At 40.8% G+C, this 19,928-nt stretch overlaps 1 pseudogene; it reads left to right on the top strand.

Moving 5' to 3' along the window:
* LOC109967197 (plexin-B1-like) overlaps nt 1–19,928 on the top strand; it is a 60,631-nt pseudogene that overhangs the window by 22,103 nt on the left and 18,600 nt on the right.

Here is a 19,928-nt window from a genome sequence, read left to right on the forward strand (position 1 = left end):
AGGACCAACATTCACAAAGAACCTATTAAACTTATCAACTACATCCTCCAATCTCTTGACCGGTGTGTCATTATCCATAAAATATTGAGGGTAGTTACTCTTGCTGGAACTGTTTCTAATCAATTTATTTAATATACTCCAAGTACCTCTCATGTTATTTTTATTATCCTCTAATACTTTAGAGTAATATTGTTTCTTACATCTCCTCAAAATCTCAATTAATTTGTTCTTATACGACTTATATTTTTCTTCCGCCTTCTTTGATCTGCCCTGTATGAATTCCTTATATAACACATTCTTCTTTTTACATGCATTCTGTAATCCCTTACTCATCCACGGTTTCCGACTGTAATTACTTTTGTCTTTATACTGCTTACGAGGACAGTTCCTGTCATATACTTTCTTAAATATATTTAAAAATTTGCTCATATTCTTTATCTAAGTCTTCCTCTCTGTAATCTGATTCCCACTTTTGCCCCATAAAATCCTCTTTTAGCCTCCTTACAGCATGTTCATTCGTCACTCTCCTATAGAAAAAATTTGTTTTTGGCCTCTCTCTTCTATACTGGCCATCATAAACCACAAATACAGGTAAATGATCACCAATATTATTTATAAGTAATCCACTTGTCATTGTGCTGTCAATAACATTGGTAAGTATATTATGTATTAGTGTTGCATGCTGGGTTGTTACTCTACTTGGTTTTGTAATTTTTGGGTATAAACTACATCTATATATTGTGTTAATAATCTCCTCAGTTCCTGTGTGCTTGTTAGAATTTAACAAATCTATATTGAAGTCACCACATATGAACATTCAGCAACTACACTGTGTGGATGCACTCGCTGGATGCACATGTGGATTGGAAGTGACATAAAAGGCAAGACTGCACCTCCACTTTGATCTCAACTCCAGCGGAATAGGGAACTTGCACACATTTTGTGCGCTTGGGTTCACAATGACTTTTTATTGGAGTTTTGGTCACCCATTGTCTCATCAGGCTGGAAACTTCATTGGGAGTAAGGGGTTCAAATTTGTCTGACTCCAATTATAACTTTGGCTGAACATGGCGGGCTTGTCACACCACATGAAAAATAGCTCAACATTAGCATTAGTGCGCACCTCATTTTGTTGTGTGTTGCATTCCAAGATTGATGAACTGCTGACTATCAGTCAACCCTAAGGGCTCAGCAATTATAAGAGCTAAATTGTGGGGCCTAATTATTTTATTTCCTGGAACCACTGTGAGCAGTGATCTGGATATAGAGTTGACATAAAGCCTGTCATTGCTTTTGTGCAAGGTTTAACATTTCACAGAGCGAAATGGAGACTCCAGTATGGGGGAAGGCATTGTATAAGCGGTGTTGCACCACCATCCTATTTACAATAGGTTTTGATTTAAGGGTAAGTGTTGGACTCACAGCTAATGTATAGTAGTGTGTTTATATTTTTACATTTGCTTTGTGATAAAGATCGATTGTAGGCTACAGATGTACTCGTAGAGCTGGAGTGAAAGTGAGGTGACTTCTGTTTCTGGATAGGAGAAGATTTCTATTCTTGCATTTACTGTGCCAGAGAGTGGTGATTGTAGCAAGCAGAAGATTTGCGGTGAAGATATCTTTGCTCTCGATGTGTGGTACTGAAAAAAAGCAGATAGTTTTTCAGTTGTCTCTTCCAGCATTAGAAACTCGCAGGAGAAAATGCAGCAAACACTGGAATTTCCTAGTGAAGGCACCAAAATCTACATTTTTAGACTTGTCATTGGCATTTTTCTCTGTGAAATTTCTCAGTTTCACAAATGTAACCTTAACATATGGCAACTTTGTCTACTCCCTACTTTTTGAATCTATTCCACTTGTTTACTGGCAGATGTGTGTCACTCTGTTTTCCCACTGGTATCCAGTGTGTGGTCAGTGAAGGCCTCCACTGTACTGTCTGGATAGGATCCACAGATGCTAGTTTTGCAGATTCTGGGGCCCTGGGGCGAGACGCCAGCTGACCTACCAGAACATAACAATGAGAGGCAGTGCTCTATGGCTCTGGGCCCAATGTCCCCCACTGTCCCTGTGCTGCTGACCCCACATATTTTATGGGGTCTTATGTGTTCAGTGGGCTGTCACGGCTCATGAACAGCTTTAGAAATGAACTTGCGCAGGAGACCCTCTTGGTGATTCATTAACATGGACAGAGAGAGGAGTGGTCGGGCCAAAAGATGACTAATGAGACCACATTCTGAGAGGTTTAGAGAGTTGTTGACACACTTTTCTACTGCTGTTGAGTGGGATGGGTTAGGTTCCCTAGTAGTCAGCTGCTAAAACAAAAAGACATTCTGGTTTAAGTGGAGAGCTCGCATTTTAGAGGCTTTTACACCCTGACAGAACAAAATTTCTGTGGAAATCACTCACATGTATTTATATATTTGCTTGCATGCAAATATTTATTCCATAGTCCCTGTGACCACCTTTTCCCCTCCCCAGTTCGGTTGACACTCTGAGCTACTAGAGGGTATTTTTAGGTTGTTGGACTGTGCCCCATCTGTGAACATACTGCATTCCAGACGCAAGTGATGAACTTCAGAGATTGTTGGTGAACAGCATGAGAGAAACTGTCCCTCTGCTCCTTCACAGTAAAGTTAGATGTTTCACTTTCAGTTTTAGTCTGAGGCAAGGGACAGACATAGTGAATAAAGCTGAGCTTCTAAACCTTTATAAGAATAATAGCTTTGTTGTTGTTCATAGCTTAAAAAGTATAAAAGTGATTTATGCTGTAAAAATCCACAAACTTCCTTCAAGGCTCATTCACAAGAGAGAGCAGTCTAAAAGTGGCCATTTAGTGCATGGATGTGAAAATGTTGCATAACCTTAAAAGGTCCTAGATGTCAAGAGGAATTTCCCAGATTAGACTTCCCTACTCCTTCACATGAGCCACAGCTGTGTTTCTCTGCTCTTTCCCGCCATCTCCACTGTCTTCCACATCACAGTCATCATCTCTGATCTCATGCTAGTTTGTAGGAAACCACCACTGCTGGTTGGTCAGAGGAAATTCCCATGACGATGAGGTCGTCTTTCGTTATAAATATGTTGATCGCAGCATGTTGGCTGGTCATAGAGCAGCTGGGGACGCCTGCTTAGAGCAGCAGTGAGAATTTGTTTAGATTTGTTCCAAGGCTCTCTTACAAATACAAAAATCATCTAACTTAAATTATACTGTACTTTTAGGTTGTAACTGAACCAAATCTAATGAATGAAAGTAGATTTACTTCACAAAGTGACGCATCTCATTACTTGCTGTAACATGAAAATAAAACTCTCTAGGCTCAGCATTGCTGTAGCTGTTGTTGTCTGGGGCTTGATGATCTCCCTTTGTGCCAAAAAAAACTATGTTGGTGGTGCCACAGTAGTCTAATGATTAAGACGCATATCACTTAACTGCAATGTCTGCAAGTTCAGCTCCATGCCTGCGGGAACCTGCATCATTACAGCTGATAACAGAAAAAAAACTGCTCACTAGTGTCCCCTCAAACTAGAAGGAAGGGCTCTCCTGCACTCCTGCTACTTGGATGTACTAGTAGTGGTTCTTTTTGAGAGAGCCACCAGCATAACACACACATTTGCCGCTGTGTGATGATATACTGTACTGCCTTGAGCTAAATGCTGACATATTCACAGTGCCTTGTCATTGAACATGTTAGTATGATGCTAATTTAACATGTTACATGTGCTACTAACATCCCTTAGGAGACATGCTGCTAACGTGGCTCAAAAGTACTTGCATCAGAAAGCTCAAGCAAATTTGACTCAAAGCATGATGCATAATAAACTGGTTTGTTTTATATACTGGTTATATATTTTATCAAGAATATTCCTCTCAAAGGACTGTGAATTCTCAGCCCTGTTTAACAGACTGTAATGGCCACTCTTGACAGGAACACACATACACACATTTCATCCAAATCCTGTAACAGTGGGTGTGGAAGTTATTACTTACTAGGCTATACTTCTTATTCTGTTCATGAATAAGTAAAGAGGAGGCCTGAGACACAGTCACCCACTTACCAGACATACTAACACATGCATGTGCTCCTGGATGGCCCCTGGTTATATACGCATGCACGCACTTATACACCAACACACGCAGATTCCTGGTCTCCTCTCTTTCACCCCCCTTGTCTGTGCCATGATTGCAGCCCCAGGGGGTAGACAGTTAGATGAGATGGCACTGCATGCCTAATGTATTAGCAGTCTGTGCACACTACAAAGTAATGATACAAAATATTGCATTTTTTTCCTAAACATCTCACTTTCATGGAGACATAGCTTTTCCTATCACCTTTTCTTTCTCTGTTACTGAGCAGTGGTGGGGGTGAATAAACTTTCAGTATAAATAATACTCGGTGTATCTGCTTCTTTGCAGAGCTCTTACATGTTCCCACTTTAAAGCCTGGTCCAAACAGTGCGCAGGAGATACTTATTTATTCTCTGTGACCTTTGTCAGTGAGGTCAGTGAAAGGTCTCAGGAACTTGTTCAATAATTAAAGCCTCTTTATCTCTAATGCTCTCAGTGTCCACAAACCTCTCTCCTCCTCCTTTGTTCAGTGATGGATGTTGAAATAGGAAGTGAGGGTTGTTATGAATGTTCCAGCTGTACGAGATAGTGTGGCCACTCTTTAATCCAGTGAATACAATTTATATATCACACACAAGATGTTGAGACATTTGTGGCAGTCTTGCTTGTTTATTACTGAGTCTTGTCTCTCTCTCTCTTTCTACTATATTACAGAATGGGATATGATTCCAGGTGATAAGGAGGAGGAAATCTTCAGCATAACAAAGAACACAGATGGTGAGATGTTATTCTCCAAAGTGTATTTGCTTTAGCAGTTTCCAACTCCCCAATCTTGTTTGTGACGCTCGCATCCATTTGCTCTCTCTAAAGGCAGAAATGTTTTTAATGTGGTTTTGACTACAAAAACAAAAGTTGTCATTAGGTTAAACCATTGTTGGTTTTGGTCGTTTTTTGGATTTGTTGACATAAGAAATTTCTAGAAGGAGTTATCCTGTAATATATTCTGCTTACTCTGCTGAAGCGGCTTTTTGCCTTATTAAATGTTGATGTTTAACTTGAACATCTGCTAGTGCAGGCCTCTAATCCTGCTCTGGTTTTCCCCTCAGAGTATTTGCCATGCTACATGGGAAGACTCTGAACTCCACCCTGCTCTTGCTCCTCATCCCCATTGTCTTAGTTTCTGTCTGTGGTCGCTCCTACCCTCGTTTTTCCCGTAATGACACTGAATTCCAGCATCTTGTCCTCCACCCTGATCCGTCTGTGGGCACCGTGTACGTGGGGGCAAGAAACCACCTTTTTCAGCTAGATGGATTAAATGGCCTCTGGCTAGACGGCTAGACCAAGAAGAGATAACCGGCCCTGTCAGTGACAGCAAAGAGTGCCTTCCCCCAGTGAATGACTTCAACTGTCCCCAGGCCAGGTGGACCAGTAATCACAACAAATTACTGCTGGTGGATCCAAAGGCCTTGGAGTTGATCACCTGTGGCAGTGTCCATCAAGGCACCTGCCAGAAACGCAGCTTGGCATCAATCAAAAAAGTTCTCTTCTCTACCGAAAGGCCCGTGGATACACAATATGTAGCGGCCAATGATCCATCAGTGTCAACTGTGGGACTGGTGGTGGGGCTTCGTGGTGGGGAAAGGACGGTAATGTATGTGGGTAGAGGCTATACTGCCAGTCACCCACCTATCTCCACCCGCCACCTCTCATCAGAACCCATCTTTTCCTACGAGGAGACGGCTAAGCTGGCTGTGGCTGGGCGTCTGTCAGAGTATGACCACCATTTTGTGACAGCATTCACACGGCGCACGTATGTGTACTTCTTGTTTTACCGCCGTGACATCAAGTCACTATCGAGGGAGTACCGAACCTATGCCGCCCGAGTGTGCCTGGATGACACCTCCTACTATTCTTATGTGGAAGTTCCTCTTGTCTGTCGATCCCCAACTTCTCCTGTCAAGATTTACAACCTGCTACAGGCAGCCCAGGTACTGCTGAGTGTTTAAATATGTTTCTCCAAATGATTATAACATATCGGTGCTTATCATTACACTTACTAATACTATACTTATTATACTCAAAATTAAAATGGAATACTCAAATAGTCAACATTGTTGAATTTCTTTGTCGTCCGAGAGCATGTGTGTTCAAGATAGGTTTACCCCAGTGCTACTGGCTTTGTTTACCTTTTTTTTTTCCCATGCCTTTGTTTTAACAGGTGGGACAAGGTGCAGGCGGGGAAGGCAAAGATCTGCTGGGAGTCTTCACCCACGTCAGCTCCACTAACAACAGTCCTCTGGAAGCCTCAGCTCTGTGTGTTTACCCTCTGGATGAGCTTGACCAGCACATCAACTCCACTCGTGACCTCTGCTACACCCAGGATGGGCGAGTGGAAGGAAGAGAGGTGGCATACATAGAGTACGAGGTGAAGTCCAGCTGTGCGAACCTACCCCTGGTGAGGACACATGAAGGAAGGGGTTTAAAATGCTTTTTTGTGTTTGTGTTCAACCATCAACATCAACTTGATGTTGAAGTTGATGTTTTCTCTGATGGAAGAAAAGTAAATAAGCACTCATAGTAGACTCAGATTGTTCCTCTCTGATCTTAGCAGAACTGTGTACTAGTGTTTTCTGCTTTGTGTGCTTTTCACAGCATGGATGCTTGCCTTATACTACATACATTAGGGCTGTACATCATTAGGAATTATTTCCTCTTTTAGAGACAACATGCAGCTAAGTAACAAGGGATGACTTGACCTGTAGGATTAAGCTGAGTAACAGGAAGAAACAGTGGTTACAGTTAATGGATGGATGGAAGTCTTGTAGTGAGGTGGTTATTTAAAAGCCCAGAGTTTCCAAATGCCCCAGCTGCAGCCCTTCAGTGACCCCCTCCCCTCAGGTTCTGCCAGCCCTTAGAACTGTATAATGGGATGATTAGCGATCAATAAACCAAACTAAACCTGAGTTAACTGTGATTCTTAATGAGCACTGACAAGGAAGGATTGGAGTTCTTTTTACTTTTTTTTTTAAACCCGCTGACATAAGAAGGCAAAAAGTAAGAAAAAAAGAAAAGGTGGGGGGCGAGTAACAAGGAGAAAGGAGATACTGAAAGAAAAATGAAAAGGGAGGACAGGAAAAATGTATTAGATACAGACAGGCCCCTTAAAACAAAGATAAGCCATCTTATTCTTTTTTATAAATGTACTCTGAGTAGACAAAAAAAAAGATGTCCCCATCTACTTCCTCCTTCAGGGCCAATTATCCCGAGCCAGAGTTCAGAGACTTACTGGAAAGCAGGATTTGGAGTGCTTGTTTTGCCAAACCAAAAGAGCAAGTTTGCTGTCTCCAAATGAGACTGCTTTAACCTCTGGTGCAATGCTCTTATGATGAGTTTAAGAGGAGGCTCTAAGGCAATGGTAAGAAAGAATGGAATGACTAGAATATGAACTTGTTAGTCTGAAGCTTTGGTGTTTTGCCATAAGTTATATCATTGAAAACAAAAATAATCTTTACAACAAAAAAAGGTTTAAAGCAGAATCAATGTGGATGCATTCAGGTCAGATACAAAATATTTAAAACTCAAAATGGCAACATTGAAGCTTTCTGTTTAGTGTTTATTTAAGGGTAAAGCAGTTAACCAAACTTTGTTTTGCTTAAATTTTGTAGAATACCCTGAAGGCATATCCCTGTGGCTCTGACCACACCCCTAGTCCAATGGCAAGCCGGGCATCGCTGGAAGCTAAAGCTGTGTGGCATACCTCAGCTGCTCGTCTCACTGCTGTGGCCGTCAGTGTCAGAGAGGGACATAGCATTGCCTTCCTGGGAGACTCTAAAGGGACTCTGCACAAGGTAGCTCAGTCCATGTGCTGTCATACATACTGGTATTTTTGTGCCAGTTTTTTTAGGGCCTTTAGCCTTCCACAGTATGAGCTGGGTGGCAGACGGGGAGACGCCCCAGACAAATCATCAGTGCATCACAGTATAACAAAGATCTGTATATCATGGAAATATTCATAGTTTTCCATTAACTGCAACCACACAAATGTTAGAGCTTACTTAATACTGCCCTGGCAGCAGTTACCGTCTGCTCCTCTTAAGGATGCCTATGAATCATTTCCCAGCAAAGCAAACACACCTTGCACCACATAAAACATTTGCTGTCAATTGCAGGGATTTTCTTTTGTTTTGTTCTTTATTTTTTTTGTCCAAGCCCATGCCCATTCCCATATACTGTACTTCTGCATCACTGCCTGACTATAGGCTGGAAGATTCCAGTCATTCCAACATTCCCAGTGTCCCAGCATACACAGTCTAGCATACCAACATGATCCCACACTTGTGGTTTGTTTCTGTGGACTGCAGTGTGTGATAGATGTGAACTTGAGGAGGCTTGAACTTGCAATTTTGAGCTAATTCTATAAAGCACTGCTATAGTTTTTTTGGGGGGGGGGAACTGGTAGAACATATTACAACAAAATATGATTTGAGTCTTTTCAAGGTCTGAGTGCTGCTTTTTTTTGTCCCAAAGATGGCCATGTATCACCACCTGTAGAACATTTGCATAGCTCTAATGTTTACATAGAGATTGGGATGAGCATTGTAGATATAACTCTTTTGTGAGGCATTCGAGGTCTGTTAAATCTGTTTTGCTGTGTGTGTGTGTGTGTGTGTGTGTGTGTGTGAAAGACAGAGCTAGATAGACACAGTATTTTTAGGTGGAAGGTCAAAGCAGAACTCCATGTACAGCTAAGAGATGGTTGGCTTAGCTTAGCACAAAGACTGAAAGCAGGGGTGCACAGCCAGCCTTGTTCTGTCTAAAGGTTTAAAAAATACATACCAGCACCATGACAGCTCACTAATTAACATGTTATATCTTGTTTGTTGAATCTGTAAAAATGTGCTGAACTAGTTCTTGCCCAGAAGCAGTGACTACCTGTAGTGTTGTCATCACTGTGAGGTTGTTGGGCAACCAGTGTACAGTAGACTTGTTATCATAAGCCCCATTTGGGCAGGATTAACATTACAGGGTGGAGGTGGAAATAAAATATTCACTGCTCTCCTTTATAATTTAACTCATCATTCCTGATCGCATTGTAACCACTGGGCAATCACAAGATATGGTCTGTAATAGATACAGTACAAAGACGAAAGATAAGGACAAAAGCCTCCCCAAGGGCATAAAGGAGAAATGAAGGGGATGTGTAGAAGAAGATACTGGGTGAGGTGAAACTGATTCATAACTGTGTAAAATCTTAACACACAACCATGAAGCACATAGCCTATTGATATCCTCCAGTGTGACTAGGTCTTCCTGTGAATACTGTTTTCTCAGATTTCTGTTGCAAATAAACATCCATAAATCCTCTTAGAATCATAGAAAGAAGATGCTGGGAGTCATCACATTTTAAAGTTTTTTTTTATATCACAGTAATCCAGTGATTATGGGGATATTTACTAGGGTTGGGAAATTTAGCGCATTAATTTTGGCAATTAATGTGAATAATTTAACTCAATAAAAACATTTAATGTATTATGCAGCATCAGTTTTTTTAACTTCCTGTGGCTGTATGCTAATGCTTCCCCCCATCTTTCTGCACTTCCTGTGGCTAATGCATGCTCACAGTAGTTATGGAGAAGGAAAAAAGACTGTGTTTTAGATGGAAAATTCAACTTTACAAAGTTGCTGGATGGCTCTTTAGAAAAAATCTAAAGTAGTGTGCATGTTTTACAAAGCTGAATTTAATTCTCACTGAAGTAATTAATCTTTGGTGTATCACCTGAGAGCGGAACATCCAGCTGCTACTGCTGAGTCAGGAATCTCCCAGGTTGCTTTACTAATGTGGTACTCGGGTTGGGTCATTATCCAAACAAACAAATGATAAAGTAATAGTGGCATTAACTAACTGCATAGCTAAAAATTGTGACCCTGTTAACACAGTAGAGGACAGCTGTTTATACTACAGTGGCCTCTGGTTTTCTGTTTGGCTTCTGTTCATCTAGCCTCTTGTGAAGTTACTGAAATTCAATGTTTACTTGCTCAAGTGGTATTTGGCAAAGAATAACCATAGGTCACGAAAAGAAGTCCAAGTTAAAATTGTGCTATTAAACAAATAGACTTAAAATAGACTTTATTTCCTTTTGTTCTACATTAATTTGGTATTCAGTGTGGAAAGATTAGGAATTGGGACAATTAATCACAGTAAAATTAACAATTAATTAGATGCGCCGTATTTGTTCTGTTTCTCCGCCACAAAACTTCACTGTGACTCAGTGGTAAACGTGAACACGCAGTTCCACTGTTTAGCACAACACAGTGAGTTGCAAATCCTTAGTCTACATAATGTCTACATAAGCACTGTTATAGCACTCGAGTCCAGATTTTCAGGAATTGAGCACTGATGACTTAGACTTGGACTTGAGCATTGACTGCATTCGGACTCGGAAGCTGGATGACGAGGACTTGATTTTTCTTTTTTTTGTAACAGGCCATAATAATTTGGTCTAAGCTTTAGATATTAAAGCCTGCTCACCCTCACCATGCTGTATCCGGCACACTTTCACTGAAGTGCACGTTCCACCTTTTTATAAACAATTTTTATGTGTCAAATTGCCAAGCAGTATGGTGATGCAACACACTGTTAGAAAGTTTGGAATATGAAATGATGAGAACTGTGCCAATTCTGTTTAATGTAGACCCTGATGACTTGGGTAACGGGGACTCGACTCAGACTCGACTCAGCTTGGACTCGACTCGGCTTATTCTTTAACTTAACTCGGACTCAAACACTGGGAACTCGGACTCAAACACTGGGGACTCGAGACTCAACTTGGACTTGAGGTATAGTGACTCGGCTACAATACTGCCCCTAAGTGTCTTTATGGGTACACTGAAAAAAGTCAAGTTGAAGCAAACATGACACTTCTGCAGTCTGAGTTTGACTAAGTGGGAATCTACCAAAATCAGTCTATTAAGTACATTTCTTGTTTGTGTTACTTACCTTCCACCGAAGCTTAGCAAGGTAACCTCTGATGAAACTCAGAGAGAATTTCACTCTAAAAACTGAATTGTCTGCTTCAGGTTGATGAGACTTTAACTATATTTAGGATACACAGAACGCATACTGTAGCTTTTGTCCCCCTTCTCTTAGGAATTGCTATAGGAGAGGATAATTTCAAAGCCAATATACCCAGGGGCAATGATTATAGTGACCAGTAACACTTTCAATGTTTATATGGGCATGTGAGTGTTGTTTTAATATAAACTTTAGAAATACAAATCTGTCCTTTAATACAGCATCATATTCTCCACTAAAGATGACATGCAAAACATACTGCATACATGTTTCTACGTCACCAAAGATGAAAGAGCATCTTCCCATGCCATTATGTGGTGAGTGCATCCTCCCAATCAGACAGATTCCCTATTCTGTTCACAGTGATCAGAGTGAGAGCTTTATGGAGCAAGGCATAAAAACCTCTAATCTCATTAACATGAGGTAACATGAGAGTTTGAAGGCCTAGGAATCACTTAAGCTAGAGGTGTCTACTTGTGTTTCATATTTGATTTGACCGTGTGGTAATCACATTCATGGCCACTTCTGCTGCGATCCTGCACAAGTGTGATTTGATTTGCTTTTTAGTTGTAAGCTGAAGAAGCATTATTTTCTTTTTTTGTCAGTCCTTCATTTTAGTCCTTTAGTCTGAAGAGCAAACCACTTCTGTCTAAAAATGCCTATGTATGGAGTAGGGGTGTGATGATACACTTGGCTCACGAGACGAGACAATATATGTACAATATTGGGTTGACGAGAACAAGAGGAGAAGATATTTTATCACAATTTTAAGAAATCTTCACCGATGAAATATATGACTGGAAAAATTGTTTTATTCAACTGCAAGTTGCAAAATGCTAAACAATGCAGGTACATTTTGAAATGTTTTAACTAATCTTGCAATGAATGTCGCTCCAGTTCTGCTTTCTGAGTATGAATTACCATATGCAGTAAAAGACAACAATATGCAAGCACTGTAAAAGGTTTGGCCACAAACTCAACTGGCTTCTCTCCTGTAGGATTGCATGTGAGCCTCATCAGACCTTATATTGTGCATGAACAATGCACAAGCTTCTAACTTCTAACTAAAGCTGTGTGTGCCTTTCTAACTGAACTCCTTTCCACAAATTGAACATAAAAACATTGGCAGGGGCATCTTCTCTACTAACTTCACCCTCACACACTGTCATGCTGGCTGCTGCTCTAGTTTTGTTATGTACTGATATCGCAAGACAACTTTTCCCCCCGACAATAAATATTGTCACATTTTAATATTGTGTCACACCCCTGGTATGGATATAAATTCATAGCTAGTAAAACATTTTATACATCAATACCACAATTTCTGAATTGCCTTCTGTTTTTGTTTTGCAATTTTTCAGGTATATCTTGGGCGAGATGGCACAGTGGAGGTATATGCGAACACAACAATCCATCCCAACTCACCCATTAATAGGGACCTTGTATTGGATCAGAATGGTGCACACATCTATATCATGACCAAAACAACTGTAAGTCTACAAAGGATGCAATTACAAAGTTTGGACAAACATAGGTTTCATGTGTTTTATGTTCAAACCGTTGACTGTAATGGATGGACAGGCTGGCATCTCCCAGAAGTGAAGCCACCATGAGTTGATAAGCACCCTGGTGGCTTGTCACAGTACAGGTTATAAATTTCACTTCCTTAGTGTTAGCAGATGGGACATGAGTCTAACTAAAAACACAAGCTACAAATCAAATACATGTTTTCCCACCTGCTATTTCAGTGGGTTTGGTATACAGTATATATTATCACACCGTTTTTTTTGTACAAGTGGTCATGTTTCTGGTAAATGGAGTTTTAATAAGTAATTTGATGATATAAAATTGGGTGTATTTCAGGTGATTGACAGCTTTGATTTGCAGTCTGATATGTCAGTCAAGAATCTGGTTGCAAAATGTCAAGATGACAGCCACCACATGCACAATGTTTTGGCTTCACTTTCAGAGGGAAGTGGCGACACGTCACCCATCTTTTTATATACGGTCTATGGTTCAAAGTAGTCAACAGATGTATAAACAGCCGTAGCCCTCTTGGTCAGTCTGCCCATTCAACTACTCAACCAGATGCCTCCATATGCAAGACAGAACATGACTTGCCATTCACTGGTAAGCAATTTATCAGGCGTCAGACCTTCAGGCTTTGATACTTTCTCAAGCTGTGTCTACCTCACTGAAAAAAGGATAAAAGAATAAGAAGCAAAAAGCATAAAGGAAAACGGAGAGGGCAGCTGGCTGTTGAGGTCAAAGGTCACTAACCCCACTGTGATGGGTACAACACTCAGCAGGATGTGTAAGGTCTGGCACAACAATGGTATTGATCAGCGAAGTGGCTTCCATTGTGTCGGCACACTCCCTGTTGAGACTGTGTGGGTAGCTATAGATGCTGATAAATGGACTGGGGAAATTACTAGTCTATATATTGAATGACTTAATTTGATTGTGGAGCTGCTTCAAGTTACATTTGACATTTATATCTAAGACTGTATGAGTATATTTACTAGCACTGCAACTGTCATAAAGCTACCAGGGTGTATAACTGACCCTCACTTTCATTTTCAGGTAGAGAAGCATTCGGTGGCAGAATGTGGGGATCACCTGGACTGTCAGTCCTGTCTGTCTGCCAGAGACCCCTACTGTGGCTGGTGTGTCTTGGAGGGACGGTGAGTCAGTGACCATGTGCTGTTTAAAAACATAGTAGGGCTCCAGCAATGGATCACACATCCACTTTGCAACTTTCCCTGTCCTCATCCCTCTTACTTCTCTGTGGTATTTCAGGTGTGGCCAGCGCTGGGAGTGCCAGCGGGGGTCTCTGCAGGGCCAGTGGCTGTGGAGTTTCAATCAGACTCAGCAGTGCCTTAGCATTCAGTACCTTAACCTCTATAACATCAGCCGCGGGGAGAAAACAGATGTAATGCAGGGGCGACAATGGGAATGTGCTTGTTGTTGTAGCTTTTCTTGATTTCCTACACAGAGTTTCATACACTATAGTTTTATTTTAGAAAACTACTGTCAGAATGAATTTATTTTTGTTTTTGTGATTCCCACCTCCCCCAGATCACAGTGTCAGTAGAGGGCCTCCCCAGTTTAGGAGAAGGAGAGGCCTACTCTTGCTTCTTCCAGGACACAGAAACTCCTGCCTCGCTCACTAACACTGGTGTAACGTGCTCCACCCCTGATGCCAACGGTCTGCCTTACATTGGCCTTGGAGATGGTGAGTGTCTTGGCTGTAATTTGTTTTTAACTTCAAATGCAAGTTAAATCATTGAGCAATGCTAAAATGCAAATCATTATGACAAAAAAAATGCAGTATTCATCAGTAGCATATGTCTAAATATAGTTTGGCTTGGGCCTTATTGACCAAATGATTTGTAGCTGAAATATAATTATAGCTGGTTTGTTCTGATGCAGAGTTTGTGATGGTGATGCTGTCACTGCGTTTCCTAAATGTGACTGTAGCAGAGACAGAATTCACCTTTTACAACTGCAGCTTGGTTCAGGAGCTTTCTGGGAGCAGGCCGTGAGTACACATCACAACACTTACTATGAAACCAAATCCAGCAAAATACATTATGCATTGACAGGTGTGCTAAGTTGTTCTGAGCTAGTAAAATCAGACAAAATGCATATTATATTTCTCACGGAGTCTGGCTAGATTTTGTTCATAACTGAAGCTGAACATTTTTGTTTTGACAGTTCAGATTCCCAAATATGTGTTATGTAGGTTTTAATTTAAGTACAGTATTGCAGGTACAGGTTTTCCTTTCTGCTATACTGTAGGTTCACCCAGCAGCTATATCAAGTGGAAAGCACAGTTAGCAAGTGTTTGGAGGTGCAAGTGAAGGGAAAAATATAGATAATACTATTTGAGATACACTAATCTGAGTTTGTAGGAACATTGTATGACTTGTTTTAGGGGATTTCTAATATTCATCTTTATCACGAGTTGTGTTTTACTCCTTCTGTGTGCTCTGTTAGATGCCAAGGATGTGTTAGCAGCCGCTGGGGGTGTAACTGGTGTGTCCACCAGCATGTCTGCACACACAAGCATACCTGCAGCCAAGGCGTTACTATCTACAACCAAAACGTGAGTCCCCTTATAAGTTTCAGAAGGGAAGGTGTTTTTATTTGTATTTATTTAACCATATATGACAGGTGTATTTATTTAAATAAATAGGAAATTAGGGTTTTTATGTATAGTATATTTCAGAGAAAACAGTTTGTTGGAACTTAAAAGTAATTATTTTATGTATTTGTATACCCTTCTTTTTGACTGTAATTTTGTTTGCTCCCTTGCCTTTTTTCTTATTTTCTCCTTCCTTGCTTGTTCACTTATGCTACTCCATTGTCAAGTTCAAACCAACAGCACCCACCATCCCACCACCCACCAGAATACTGACCCCTTTACCTCCCTCTGCCCGGCCTGCTACAACAACAATCACCACAACAACACAGCCACCACCCACAGAGACCCCTACCTTGACCACATCAGCTGCCCCTTCAGCTACCACCACAGTGACACCACCCACTACCCTTAATGCTGAATCCACTGTACCCCTTACTCTGGCCACAACTGCTCCCTTTGTCAGGAACTTCACCCAGGCCACCACCACACACACGGATACCACCGCCACAGGCTGGCCTGACGTAGCGGGAATGTCAGAGGAAAATGGTGACACAACAAGAGGATTTTTAGAGGATAAGGACACCTTAAAAATCACTGATGAACCCTCCCACACTACATTGCCCAGCAGCACTAGTGGCCAGGTAGACTCTGACCTGAGACTTTTAGAGCCATCTGGTGAACTGGTTAGCTCATCCTCTGATGTAAGCTCAACAACTTCCAGCGAAATGGACCCTTTAATAGATCTTTCTGTCAGTGTCAATAAGGACTTTGAAGAGACAGACCTCCCTCCTTGGTTCAATGAGTGGGAGAAGCCAGAGGCAGAGACTGAATTGGACTCTGCAACAGGTTCATCTGTAAACTCGTTCATCTATACACAGTCACCTAAAACAGTCACTGACCTCACCTCTGAACCGGCAGCAAACTACCAATCTGATTCTTCGAGCGATTCTTATTTTCTGGTGAGTGCAGAAGTCACATGTACAGCCAGTGTAGAAATATTTCTCCAATCACCACAACAATCTGCTTAAATTAATACTTAGACATTCTGGGAAATATACTCATTTGCTTCCAAAAGTCAATCTGCCAAACAAATATTAAGCTGCAGTTAGCGGTTGGTTAGTTTAGCTTAGCATAAAGACTGGAAGCAGGGGAAAGGCCAGGAAGCCTGGCTCTGTCCAGAGGTAACAGAAGATTCCTGCCAACCACTCTGAAGCTCAGTAATTGCCATGTTATATCCTGCTTGTTTACAGCCAGGTGGTGGAGAGCCATGCACTGTTGTCCTGCTTCCAGTCTTTATGCTAAGCTAAGCTAACCTAACATCTATGTAAATTCATAGTGGGGCAGATACCTTGCTTTCATAAATAAATAAATAAAATAAATGTAATTTCAAACTTTTGATGTTTATTATAAAAATTTACGTCATTAACCCAAGCTTTAATCTGCAATATATAACTACACAAGCCACATTCTACACACAGATCTGTCGTTGTCATTATTATTATTATTTCAGTAATAAATCCACAATTCTACACCACTTACATACAACACTTACATCGCCATTATTATACTGTAGGTTTCTTGTCTACAAAGAAGGTGAATAATTGGCACAGAATCAGTGTTGGCTAAGTTTACATGCAAAAGTGAGGCATTCAAGGCACTAACCTGACAGGTCTTAATGACTTGTCTACACTCTCCATGTCATTTCTGTTCACCACATTCAATGCTGGCTGCTAATAATAATAATGTTCCACAAATCCAGAACATTTCCTCCCACAAGCTAAGAGATACCCAATCATACTTGGTTGATGAAGTCAGTTATCTTCTGGCTAATATTTCATTTTGTGTTCTTTTTTTATTCAGTTTTTTAATGTTTCCCATTTTGATACTTTGTTTGTCCTTCCTTTGTTTTTGTGGTCTCCTGTTTATGTTTTCTGATAGGCTAAGTTTAAGATGGGATTCCTACTGAATCATAATAATGTTCTGGTATAAAGGAACAAGTAGCTGAGGCTAAGGCCCTCAGTTCCGGGAAAGAGCAGCAGTTTATTGAACTGACATGCAGTGTTTTTGTTCTAAATTTGCTAAGATGAGGGAAGACGAACTTGAGTGACCCGCCCTGTCCTGGACCTCTTGAACCATATTTGGTATGAAGTGGGTCATGAGCCAGGCTAGATAAGTGTAACAGCAGTGCCTACTGTAACTCTTCTACATCTCAGCAAATGCTCAATCCTCTGATCAAAGTCTGTCTGTCTCAGACAAGAGAATTCTGTCTTAGCAGAGCGAATCACCATAATAAGATGTAAACAGAGTGGGTGTCCACATAACGTTGGCCATTAAGAACAGGATCCAGATGTAGATCTCTGAAATATGACTGCATTCTTTTCCCTTATGTGTAGATATGTTTTATTGTAATGGTTTATAATGTGTCATCAGGAATGTCCATGTGTGAAGAAAGTTCAGGATTCCTCTCTCCTCCCTGTCAGTGTGGAGAGGAAGATCAGTCTGGTGGGACAGCACCTAAACCTGTTTCAGGTAATGTAGCTGTCCATAGCATGTAACCTTTGGAGTTTCACCCTAGTGCTACCTTAAATTACATACTGTAGCTTTAAAGGTGCATTCATGGAGGTTATTCATATGATCCTAGAGCTCATGGAGGGGATTTGTTTGATGGTGTTATTGACAGGTCAGTCCTTATGCATCTTCACCATCAATGAGTGTGTGAAATAAGTAATTTTCTTGGGCTATGGATACATTCTCTGTTGGATGCGAACATTTACAGTGAATGCTTAACCTCTAGAGTCCTGAGCTTTGGAAACCCAAGCTGTGCGGTCCTCATATGAGGACGCAGGGACTCTAGAGGTTAAGACAACAAGAACTTATTATGCTAAGTCTGAGTTTTGGAGTGATGTGTGGTGCTGTGGCGATAGAAGTGATCTCTTTATTTTGTAATGTGTGTGTGTGTGTGTGTGTGTGTGTGTCAACTTTCAGGATGAGCATTTGGACTATGAGTGTGTTTTGAACATTGAGAATCAGTCAGTGGTGGTGGATGCCTCTGTGGAGCTAGATGACAAACAGCCATCAGTCTTCTTTATCACGTGCCAACCACACCAGGTCAGAAAATACCAGAATTTAATGATTTAACATTTCAAATCTAGAAATAAGGAGAAGAACATTGCATGTATTGATTTATAGCACCTTATATTCGTTTTCCATTCTGTAATTCTTTGACGGCTGGAAGAAGATCCAAATGCATGTATTTGACTCACAGTTCCAATGTAAACTCTGTGTTTCAACGTATTTTGTGGTTTTGTTGAATTGTATTTTACTGGCACCTGTTATTTTGTCCACCCCATTTATATCAATGAGACTAGGACAGAAAGGCCTGTCTGTATAATGCAGTACAGCTCAACAGCAGCACAGACTACAGACTCCAAAATGTCTCTTGAATACAGTATGAATGTTTGTGTTTGCATGAAAGTGTTTCATTAACTGTCAGAGCCAGATGACATGACACATACTGTAAGTGCTTTGCACATGGCTGGGCATAGCATCAATATATGCAGTAGTCCGTAGTGCTGACAGCTGTTCTTGTTTCAGTATACCTACTCTGTGCTGATGGAGGAATACCCAGCCGTGATCAACGTGAGAAGAAAAAACTACTTCCTAATCGACAGTGCTGAGGATCTGTATGGTGGGACAAGTTCCTAGTGTTTTGTTGTGTATGTCTCTGTATGTGAGAGACCATATACATGTATGTACACACTGTAATAGACGCATATTGCGTGCTTGTCAATAAAGTGATGTAATTTCTTCTCAGACTGTCCTGTCTCTTCTTTGTTTCAGTGACCCTGTTCAACTGTTCAGTGGGGCGGTCAGACTGCAGCAGATGTCGCACTGCCGACCCCAAGTATGGCTGTGTGTGGTGTGGCGGTGCTGGTGGCTCTCGCTGTGTCTACCAGGACTCCTGCGCCAGTGAGATCAAACACACCTGCCCTGCACCTGTCATACAATTTGTAAGAGTTTTTTCCTGCTTTTGACCACTTTGTAGAATGAAGTGTATAAAGTTTTTATTTCTGTGCATCTATTTGTGTTGGAAAATTGTCACTTTCTGAGGAAAGATAATTGTGTTCATAAGCCATGTGATGTAAACGCTCCTTATCATTTTGACTGCTGGACTAGTTTTACAGTCTTTGGTACTCCCCAACTGACAATGGATGTGTTTGGTGACAACGCAGTTGCAAATGTACCAGGAAGTCCTTTTTGTTTATTTTAGTTTTGTTTAATTTAAATATATTTAAGAAAGTATATGACAGGAACTGTCCTCGTAAGCAGTATAAAAACAAAAGGAATTACAGTGGGAAACCGTGGATAAGTAAGGGATTACAGAATGCATGTAAAAAGAAGAATGCGTTATATAAGGATTTCATAAAGGGTAGATCAAAGAAGGCGGAAGAAAAATATAAGTCGTATAAGAACAAATTAATTGAGATTTTGAGGAGATGTAAGAAACAATATTACTCTAAAGTATTAGAGGATAATAAAAATAACATGAGAGGTACTTGGAATATATTAAATAAATTGATTAGAAACAGTACCAGCATGAGTAACTACCCTTAATATTTTATGGATAATGACACACCGGTCAA

The sequence above is a fragment of the Monopterus albus genome, unplaced genomic scaffold, assembly GCF_001952655.1.
Source record: "Monopterus albus unplaced genomic scaffold, M_albus_1.0 scaffold126.1, whole genome shotgun sequence".
Classification (NCBI taxonomy): Eukaryota; Metazoa; Chordata; class Actinopteri; order Synbranchiformes; family Synbranchidae; genus Monopterus; species Monopterus albus.